Consider the following 11,525-nt stretch of genomic DNA (forward strand, 5'->3'; position numbering starts at 1 on the left):
GAAAGAAAATGGACAGGTTGTGTCAGGTCAAGGAGGCAGGGTGAGGCCGGGGATGGGGAAGTTTTGAAACTGGTGAATTCTATGTTCAGGCCTTTGGGCTGTTGGCTCCCGAGGCAGAATATGAGGCATTGCTCCTCCACTTTAGGGTGGTGTCATTGTGGCAGTGGAGGAGGCCCAGGATTTCATGTCAACAAGAAAGTGGGAGGGGGAGTTAAAATGGTTGGCAACTGGAAGGTGCTGTTGATTATAGTGTACAGAGCACAGATGGTCCGCAAATTGGCCACTGAATCTGCGTTTGGTCTTACCGATGTAGAGGAGGCCACATCAGGAGTAACAGACACAGTAGACCATGTTGTAGGACATACAGGTGAACCCCTGTTGGATATGGAAAGTCTGTCTTGGGCTTTGGATGGAGGTGGGAGGGGAGGTATGGGGCAGGTGTAGCACCTTCTGTGGTTGCAGGGAAAGGTGCCGGGTATGGTGGGGTTGGTGGGGAGTTGGAGCGGAAGAGGGAGTCATAGAGTGTGCGCTTCCTATGAAAGGCAGACAGGGGTGGGGAGGGAACTCTGTCTTTGGTTGTGGGGTTGGGTTGCAGGTGGTGAAAGTAGCGGAGGATGATACGCTGGATGTGGAGGTTGCTGGGGTGGTATGTGAGGACCAGTGGGACTCTGTCCCTAATTTTGTTTGGGGGGGGATGGGGTTTGAGGCAGAAGTGCGGGAAATGCAAGAGATGCAGTTGAGGCCATTTTGGATCAACGGAGGGGGGATATTGTGGTCCTTCAAGTGGGAGGACATCCAGAGATGGCTGGGAATGGAACCCTCCATCTTGGGAGCAGATTTGGCAGAGGCAGAGGAACTGGGAGTTAAGTAATCACATTCTTGCAGGAGTGTGGGTGAGAGGAGGTGTAGTCAAGGTAGCTATGGGAGTCAGTGGGTTTGAAATAGATGTCGGTGCTGAGATGGTTACCAGAGATGGAGATGAAGAGGTCCAGGAAGGGGAGGGAACTATCGGAGATGGTCCAGGTGAATTTGAGGTTGGGGTGAAAGGTGTTGGTAACGTTGATGAACTGTTCAAGCTCCTCATGGGAGCACGAGGCAGTGCCGATACAGTCATCAAAGTGGCATAGGAGGAAGTGAGGGATGGTGCTGGGGTAACAGCAGAAGAGGGACAGCTCCACATATCCTACGAAGAGGCAAGCATAGCTCAGACCCATACCGGTGCCTATAACCACCCCTTTAGTTTGTAGGAAGTAGGAGGAGTTAATGGAAAAAAATTGTTGAGGGTAAGGGCAAGTTACATTAAGCAGATGAGGGTGTCGTTGGAGGGGTACTGGTTCGGCCTGCACGAGAGGAAGAAGTGGAGGGCTTTTAGGCCATCTACGTGGGGGATACAAGTATACAGGGACTGGATGTCCATGGTGAAGATGAAGTTTTGAGGGCTGGGGAGTTGAAAGTCTTGGAGAAGGTGGAGGGTGAGTCTCGTGTTCTGAACGTTAGTGGGGAGTTCCTGCTCCAGGGGGAAAAGACAGAGTTGAGATAAGAGGTGAGTTCAGTGGGGCAGGAGCAGGCAGAGACAATGGGTCAACCAGGGTAGACAGATTTTGTGGATTTTGGGAAAGAGATAGAACTGGGTGTTGCAGGTTTGGGGAACGATGAGTTTGGAGGCTGTGGTCATACTTCAGAAGGATATCAGGAGGGCAAAAAGGTGATTATGAGATTGCTTTGGTATAAAAAGTTGAAGAGAGTCCAAAAAGATTCTGTAAGTACATTAAGAGCAAAACAGCAACTGGGGAGAGAATATCCCCCTTAAAGATCAATGAGGACATCTATGTATGAAACCATGGGAGATGGGTGGGATACTAAATGAACATTTTATACCAGTATTTATTGTGGAGAAAGACATGGAAGCTAGGGAACTTAGGGAAATAAATAGTGATATCTTAAAAACAGTTCACATTCCAAAAGAGTAAGTGTTGAAGGCCTTAAAATGCATTAAGGGCAGATAAAACCTCAGGACCTGATCAAGTGTATCCTAGGACAGTATGGGAAACCAGGGAAGAAATTGCAGGGCTCCGAGCAGAGATATTTGTATCATCAACAGCCACTGGTGAGGTGCCGGAAGCCTGGAGGTTGGCTAATATTGTGCCTTTATTTAAGAAAGACTGCACAGAAAAGCCAGGGAACTATAGAACAATATAGACCCTGTGAGTCTGATGTCAGTGGTGGGTACGTTGTCGGAGGGGATTCCAAGTGACAGAATTTACATGAATTTGGAGAGACAAGGACTGATTAGGGAGAGTCAGCATGGCTTTGTGCATGGGAAATCATGTCTCACAAACTTGATTGAGTTTTTTGAGGATATGACCAAGAAGATAGATGAGGGCAGAGAGGTAGACATTGTACATATGGACTTTAGCGAGGCCTTTGACAAGGTTCTACAGAGTGGTTAGTAAAGTTAGATCACATGGGATCCAGGGAGAGCTAACCAACTGGATAGAAAATTGGCGTGACAGTAGGAGACAGAGGGTTTCTTTTCAGACTGGAGGCCTGTGACCAGCGATGCTCCGCAGGGATCAGTGTTAGGTCCACTGTTGTTTGTCATTTGCATAAACAATTTGGATGAGAACATAGGAGTGATGGTTGGTAGGTTTGTAGATGACACCAAAATTGGTTGTATATTGGACAGTGAAGAACGTTATCTAAGAGTACAAAAGGATCTTGATCAGCTGGGTCAATGGCTGAAGTGTGACGAATGGAATTTAATTTCGATAAATGCGAGGTGTTGCAGTTTAATAAGACAAAATAGGGCAGGACTTACACAGTAATGTTAGGGCTCTGGTTAGTGTTGTCAGAGGGACTTAGGGTTCAGGAACAGTTTCTTGAAAGTGGCGTCACAGATAGACAAGGTGGCATGCTTGCCTTCATTGCTCAGAGTATTGAATGTATGAGTTGGGATGTCATGTTGCAGCTGTACAGGATATTGGTGAGGCCACTTTTGGAGTACAGAGTACAGTTCTGGTCATCCTCGTATAGGAAGGACATTATTAAATTGTAATGGATACAGAAAAGATTTACAAAGATGTTACCAGGACTGGAGGGTTTGAATTATAAGGATAGGCTGGGACTTTTTTTCCTGGAAAGTAAGAGGTTGGGGGTAACCTTGTGGAGGCTTTTTAAAATCATGAGGGGCATAGATAAGGTGAATAGCAAAGGTCTGAACTTGAGGGTAGGGGAGTTCAAAACTAGGTTTAAGGTGACAGGGGTAAGTTTTAAGAGGGACCTGAGGGGCAACTTTTTTCCATACAGAGGGCAGTGCATTTATGGAATGAACTGCCAGAGGAAGTTGTAGATGCAGGTACAGTTACAACATTTAAGACATTTGGATGGGCACATGAATAAGAAAGGTTTAGAAGGGTATGCGCCAAACGCAGGAAAATTGAACTTATTGTTTGGGAAACCTGGCTGAGATGGACAAGTTGGACCAAAGGTGCTGTGTGAATCTATGGCTCTGAGTAAAGTGATGGAGAAATCTCCATTTAGCAACATATTTTTCTGGTTTCCATTGGCTTATTTACATATATGTATGTTTTATAGAATAATGGTCAGAATATAAATCTAATAAAGAATAAATGCAAAGGTGAAAGTCCAGAACTTTGCATAATAGCAAGTTGAAATTGTTTCTTTTATTAATATGTAAGCTAAAACCTGACATCTTGAAGGTGAGGTTATTTCCTTTTGTAGTTCAAAGTAGAAAAACAGAATAGTTTTTATAAAGTGTAAAATCTTTAAATGTTGATGTTCAAAGAGACTTGTCTGTACTCATTACAATGAATGGAGTTAGCCTGCAGATACAGCAGACAATGAGAAATTCAAAAAGCCTGTTTAGGTTTACTGTAAGTGGATTATAACAAATCTATCATACTTTGATGAGGCCATGCCTCGAGTAATGTGCAGTTTTACTCCCCATATCTAAGGAAATATATACTTGGAGGCTGTACAAAGACTGTTTACAAAATTGGTTCCTGGGATGCGAATGTCATCCTGTGATGAAAAACTACATACAGCCTATAACCTGGAGTTTAGAAGAATGACAAGTGATCTCATCCATGGGATCCAAGGCAAGTTGATACGCTGGTTCCAAAACTGGCTTGCAAACAAAAAGAAGGAAGCATATGTTAGGTACAGAACATTATAAACATTATTTGGATGAAGGAGTGGAAGGGTGGATTAGCAAGTTCGCGGAAGATATGAAGGTGGATCGTGTTGTGGACAGTGCAGAGGGCTGTTCTAGGTTACAAAGGGACATTGATAGGATGCAGAGATGGGCTGAGAAGTGGCAGATGGAGTTTAACCCTGAAAAGTGTGAGGTGATTCATTTTGGAAGGACAAACTTGAAAGCAGAATACAGGGTTAACGGAAAGATTCTTGGCAGTGTGGAGGAGCAGAGGGATCTTGGGGTTCATGTTCACAGTTCCCTGAAAGCTGCCACCCAGGTGGATAGAGTTGTTAAGAAGGTGTATGGTGTGTTAGCTTTCATTAATAGAGGGATCGAGTTCAAGAGCCCTGAAGTTATGCTCCAGCTATACAAAAGCCTGGTTCGGCCACATCTGGAGTATTGTGTCCAGTTCTGGTTGCCTCATTACAGGAAGGATGTGGAGGCGTTGGAAAAGGTGCAGAGGAGATTTACCAGGATGTTGCCTGGAATGGAGGGAAGGTCTTACGAGGAAAGGTTGAGAGAGCTGGGGCTTTTCTCTTTAGAACGACGAAGGATGAGAGGTGACTTGATAGAGGTGTACAAAATGATCAGAGGTATAGATAGAGTAGATAGCCAGAGACTTTTTCCTAGGGTGGAGGTAGCTATTACGAGGGGGCATAGTTTTAAAATGAGTGGAGGTAGATATAGGGGAGACATTAGAGGTAGTTTCTTTACTCAGAGAGTGATAGGGGCCTGGAAGCCGCATTGCCAGATAGGGTAGTGGCGTCGGCCTCATTCGGGGCATTTAAGCGGCTATTAGATAGGCATATGGATGATAGTATAAGGTAGGGGTGGAGGTTAGATAGATGTTAGGATTAGGGTAAAAGTTCGGCACAACATTGTAGGCCGAAGGGCCTGTATTGTGCTGTACTGTTCTATGTTCTATAAACAAGGGAGGCCCTCCAGGAGCATAGAGGTGCTTAGAAAAATAAATTCAGAGAGCAAAGAGGGTGTATAAAATATCTTTGACAGATGGGATTAAGGAAAACCCCAAGGCAGTTTAAAGGTATTTTAAGAGCAAGCGAATCACCAGGGAAAGAATGGGGCCTGCTCAAGACCAAAGGGACTGTGTGTGTGTGTGTGTGTGTGTGTGTGTGTGTGTGTGTGTGTGTGTAAAGTCTTAAATGAATATTTCTCATATGTGTTCACAAAGGAGAAACACATTGTGGACAGTGGAGATTTTAGTTGGGATGGTGAGGTTTGAGAACATGGTAAGATTAATCAGGAAGAGGTGTTAGATGTTTTAGCGAGCATAAAGGTACATAAATTGTCCAAGGCATGATGAGATGTATCCCAGGCTACAATGGGAGGCAAGGGAGGAGATTGCTAGGATCTTGGTGGATATATTTAATACTTTACTGGCCATAGGTGAAGTACCAGATGACTGAAGGAGAGCTAATGTGGTTCCTTTGTTCAAGAAGAGCAATAGGGATCGTCCAGGTAATTACAAACCATCAGTGGTAGGGAAATCATGGAACAAGTTATAAGGGACAGGATTAATCAACACTTGGAAAGGCAGGGATTGATCAGGGATAGACAGCACAAGTTTGTTGATGGAAAACTGTGTTCGACTAATTTGAATTTTCTGAAAAGGTGACTAAATATATTGATGAACGGAGTGCAGTTGACATGGTTTACATGGATTTCAGTAAGGTCTGGTCTAAAAGGTAGGAGCCCATGGAACCCAGGGCAAGTTGGCAAACTGTACCCAAAATTGGCTTGCAAGTAGGCAAAGGGAGGATGTTTATTTTTGTGATTGGAAGCCTGTGACCAGTGGTGTACTACAGGGATTGATGCTGGGATTCTTGCTGCTTGTTATACACATTAATGACCTGGATGTGAATGTAGAAGGTATAATTAATACGTTTGTAGCTGCCGTGAAAATTGGTGTTGTTGTTGGTAATGAAGAAGATGGTCTCAGACTAATCTGATCTGGATCAGTTGGTAAATTTACAGAGCAATGGCAGATGGAATTTAACCTGATAAGTGTTAATCTAATAGGTGTGAGGTGATGCATTTTGGAAGATCTAATAAGGGAAACATATACACGTTGAATGCTAGGTCCCTACGGAGTCCTGAGGAACAAGAGATTTTGGTGTTCAAGTCCATAGATCCCTGAAGGTATCAGCACATTTAGACACAGTGGTGAATCAGGCATACAAGTTGCTTGCCCTCACTAGCAAGGGTGTAGAATACAGGAGCAAGGCAGCCTTGTTACAACTTTATAAAAATATTGCTTTGGCCACAGATGGAATATTATGTGCAGTTCTAGTCATCACACAATTGGAAGGACATGATTGCACTGAAAAGAATGCAGAGGGGATTCGCCAGGATGTTGCCTGGGATGAAACGTCTCTGTTATGAGGAGAGACTGGATAGGCTGGGTTTGTTTTTCTTAGAGCAGAGTAGGATATGATTGAAGTATACAAAGTTATGAGGAACATAGATTGTAGATCATGAGAATCGTTTCCCATGGCGATGTGTCTAATACCAGAGGGCAGAAGTTTAAAGCTGAAGACTAAGTGGTTTAGGGGAAATCAGAAAAAAAAAATCACCCAGAGGATGATAAAAATGTGAAACATCATATCTGAGAGGGTGGAGGAGGCAGGTAGTCTTGAACATTTAAGAACCATCAGAATGAGTACTCAAAATGCCAGGGCACAGTTGGCTATGGACTAAGTGCAGGTAAATGGGATTAGTGTAGTTTGGTGTTTGTTGATCAGAATAGACATGGAGAGCCGAAGGGTCTGTTTCTATATTTTACGACTCTATGAATCATACTAGATTCTGCAGGAGCTTGGCAGGGTAAACAATGAGCAATTGTTTCCTCTGGCCACGAATTCTAGAACACAGGGACAGTCCTTCACATGAGGGGTCAATAATTTAAAACTGAGATGAGTAGAAATTTCTTCACTGCGGACTCTGAAACATAGACCATTTCAATCTGTCTCAAAAGGTTGTGGATTCTTGCATATTTAAGACTGAGACGGACACATTTTTGATCTCTCAGGAAGTCAAATGATTTGTGCAGTTTAGAAGATCTGGTGATTGTAGATAATAGCGGAGCAGGTTTGGGAGCTGAATGGTCTACTTCTGATACTGTTTCTTAAGCTGTTATTTTTCTTGATAGTGGTAAAAAACTTTGTAGTGGTAAAAAACACTGGTGGCTATAAGTTTATCGGTTCCCTACAGTAGTTAGAGCATTGGACAGGGTATATAACAGCAAGTCAGAGGAGCAAATATCAAGCGTAGTGCAATAATCATGGGAGACTTTAATCTTATTAACTAGGCAAACCAGTTGATGAAGTAGTGTGGATGATAAGTTAATGGACTATATTTAAAACATTTTTTGAGCAAAAATCAAGAAACCATCTAGGAACAAATATGGGAGCAGGTATTTAGAGCACTAATCAGTAGTCTATAGGTGTGAGGTTGAAAAGCACAGCAGGTCAGATACCATCTGAGGAGCAGGTAAGTCAACATTTCGGGCCAAAACCCTTCGTCACGACTGGGAAGCGGGAGGGGAGCCCAGAAATAAATAGTGATGTGTGGGGCTGGGGTGAAGGTTAGGAGAGATGGTGATAGGTGGATGCAGGGAGGGGTTATCGTGATTGGTCCGTGGGAAGGGTGGAGCGGATACATGAATGGGAAGATGGACAGATTAGGTCAGGTCAGGATGGGAAGGCTGGACATGGGATAAGACTGATGGTGGAGGGATTAAAAAGCTGGTGAAGTCAATGTTAAGGGCACTGGGCTATAAGCTTCCAAGGCAAAATATCAGATGTTATTCCTCCAGTTTATGTTTGGCCTCACTCTGGCAGTGGAGGAGGCCAAGGATGGACATGTCGTCAGGGTAGTGGGAGGGGGAATTAAAATGGATGGCAACCGGAATGTCGGGTTGGTTGTTGCATGCGGAGCACAGATGCTCTGTGAACCGGTCCCTGAGTCTGCATTTGGTCTCCCGATGTAGAAGGGACCATATCGGGAGCAACAGATAACATTGGATGATGGGCAGGTGAATCTCTGCCAGAGCTGGAAGGATTGTTTTGGGCCTTGAACGGAGGTGAAAGGAGAGGTGTGGGGGCAGGTGTAACACCTCTTGTGGTTGCAAGGAAAGGTACTGGGTGTGGTGGAGGAATTGTTGGGGAGTCTAGAGCTGATGAGGGAGTCATGGAATGAACGGTTCCTGTGGAAAGTGGACAGGGGTGGGGAATATCTTTTTGGTTGTGGGGTCTGATTGTAGGTGGCAGAAATGTCAGAGGATGATGTGCTGGATCCAGAGGCTGGTGTGGTAGTATGTGAGGACTAAGGGACTCTATGCTTACTGTTGTTGGGGAGAAGGGGTTTGAGGACAGAAGCGCAGGAAATGGAGGAGATGCAGTTGGCGGCATCCTTAATTACAGAGGAGGAGAAATTACGGTCCATAAAGCAGTTGTTTCAGCGGTGGGAGTCCGGGAGGAAGCGCGAGGGCAGCCTGGGAAGGTGAGCTTTTCGATTATAAAAGTCTTACCTCGCGTGACTCCATTTTTGGAGTAAGTAAGGTAATATATTTGGGCAGAGATAGTAGGAACTGCAGATGCTGGAGAATCCGAGACAACAAGGTGCAGGGCTGGATGAACACAGCAGGCCAAGCAGCATCATAGGAGCATGCTTTACCCGAAACACTACCTAGGTAGTGTCTCCCACCCATCCTCCTCCTCTAACCAAAAAAAAAAGGTTCTGAGCGCTGATTTGGTAAGGCTACTAGTTTTTTTTTTATTTGTCTGTTTGGGAATTCAGAACAGTGGGAATGGATGTTAGGGCAGTTGTATGCTCCTCCTGTAGAATGTGGGAGGTAAGGGTCACCACTAGTGTCCCCACTGACTTCATCTGCGGGAAGTGCACCCAACTCCAGCTCCTCGGAAACCGTGTAAGGGAACTGGAGCTGGAGCTGGATGAACTTCGGATCATATCGGGAGGCTGAGGGGGTAATTGAGAGGAGTTACGGGGAGGTAGTCACACCTCAGGTACAGGAAAAAGGTAGATGGGTTACAGTCAGGGGACGGAAAGGGAACAGGCAGACAGTGCAGGGATCCCTTGTGGCCATTCCCCTCTAAAACAAGTATACCGTTTTGGATACTGTTGGGGTGGACGACTTACCAGGGGTAAGCCATGGGGTACAGGTCTCTGGCACCGAGTCTGTCCCTGTTGCTGAGAAGGGAAGGGGGGAGAGGAGGAGAGCATTAGTCATTGGGGACTCCATAGTTAGGGGGACAGATAGGAGATTCTGTGGGAACGAGAGAGACTCGCGGTTGGTGTGTTGCCTCCCAGGTGCTAGGGTCCGTGATGCCTCGGATCGTGTTTTCGGGATCCTTAAGCGGGAGGGGGAGCAGCCCCAAGTCGTGGTCCACATAGGCACCAATGACATAGGTAGGAAAAGGGATGGGGACGTAAGGCAGAAATTCAAGGAGCGAGTGTGGAAGCTTAGAGCTAGAACAAACAGAGTTGTTATCTCTGGTTTGTTACCCGTGCCACGAGGCGAGGAATAGGGAGAGAGAGCAGTTGAATACGTGGCTACAGGGATGGTGCAGGAGGGAGGGATTCAGATACCTGGATAATTGGGGCTCATTCTGGGGTAGGTGGGACCTCTACAAATGGGATGGTCTGCACCTGAACCAGAGGGGTACCAATATCCTGGGGGGGAAATTTGCTAATGCTCTTCGGGAGGGTTTAAACTAATTCAACAGGGGGATGGGAACCTGAATTGTAGCTCCAGTATAAGGAGGTTGACAGTAGTGAGGTCATAAATAAGGTTTCAATGTTGCAGGAGTGTACCGGCAGGCAGGAAGGTGGTTTGAAGTGTGTCTACTTCAATGCAGGAGCATCCGGAATAAGGTGGGTGAACTTGCAGCATGGGTTGCTACCTGGGACTTCGATGTTGTGGCCATTTCGGAGACATGGATAGAGCAGGGACAGGAATGGTTGTTGCAGGTTCCGGGGTTTAGATGTTTCGGTAAGATCAGGGAAGGTGGTAAAAGAGGGGGAGGTGTGGCATTGTTAGTCAAGGACAGTATTACGGTGGCAGAAAGGACGTTTGATGACAACTCGTCTACTGAGGTAGTATGGGCTGAGGTTAGAACCAGGAAAGGAGAGGTCACCCTGTTGGGAGTTTTCTATAGGCCTCCGAAAAGTTCCAGAGATGTAGAGGAAAAGATTGCAAAGATGATTCTGGATAGGAGCGAAAGTAACAGGGTAGTTGTTATGGGGGACTTTAACTTTCCAAATATTGACTGGAAATGCTATAGTTCGAGTACTTCAGATGGGTCAGTTTTTGTCCAATGTGTGCAGGAGGGTTTCCTGACACAGTATGTAGATAGGCCAACAAGAGGCGAGGCCACATTGGATTTGGTACCGGGTAATGAACCAGGCCAGGTGTTAGATTTTGAGGTAGGTGAGCACTTTGGTGATAGTGACCACAATTCGGTTACGTTTACTTTAGCGATGGAAAGGGATCGGTATATACCGCAGGGCAAGAGTTATAGCTGGGGGAAAGGCAATTATGAAGCGATGAGGCAAGATTTAGGATGCATAGGATGGAGAAGGAAACTGCAGGGGCTGGGCACAATTGAAATGTGGAGCTTGTTCAAGGAACAGCTACTGCGTGTCCATGAGAAGCATGTACCTGTCAGGCAGGGAGGAAGTGGTCGAGAGAGGGAACCGTGGTTTACTAAAGAAGTTGAATCTCTTGTCAAGAGAAAGAAGGAGGCTTATGTAGAGATGAGGCGTGAGGGCGCTTAAGAGTTACAAGTTAACCAGGAAGGACCTAAAGAGAGAGCTAAGAAGAGCCAGGAGGGGACATGAGAAGTCTTTAGCAGGTAGGATCAAGGAAAACCCTAAAGCTTTCGATAGGTATGTCAGGAATAAAAGAATGACTGGAGTAAGATTGGGGCCGGTCAAGGACAGTAGTGGGAAGTTGTGCATGGAGTCCGAAGAGATAGGAGAGGTGCTAAATGAGTATTTTTCATCAGTATTCACACAGGAAAAAGACAATGTAGTCGAGGAGAATACTGAGATACAGTCTATTAGACTAGACGGGATTGAGGTTCATAAGGAGGAGGTGTTAGCAATTCTGGAAGGTGTGAAAATAGATAAGTCCCCTGGGCCGGATGGGATTTATCCTAGGATTCTCTGGGAAGTTAGAGAGGAGATTGCAGAGCCTTTGGTTTTAATCTTTATGTCGTCATTGTCTTCAGGAATAGTGCCAGAAGACTGGAGACTAGCAAATGTTGTC

The sequence above is a fragment of the Rhincodon typus genome, chromosome 12, assembly GCF_021869965.1.
Source record: "Rhincodon typus isolate 14 chromosome 12, sRhiTyp1.1, whole genome shotgun sequence".
In the NCBI taxonomy this organism is placed as follows: Eukaryota; Metazoa; Chordata; class Chondrichthyes; order Orectolobiformes; family Rhincodontidae; genus Rhincodon; species Rhincodon typus.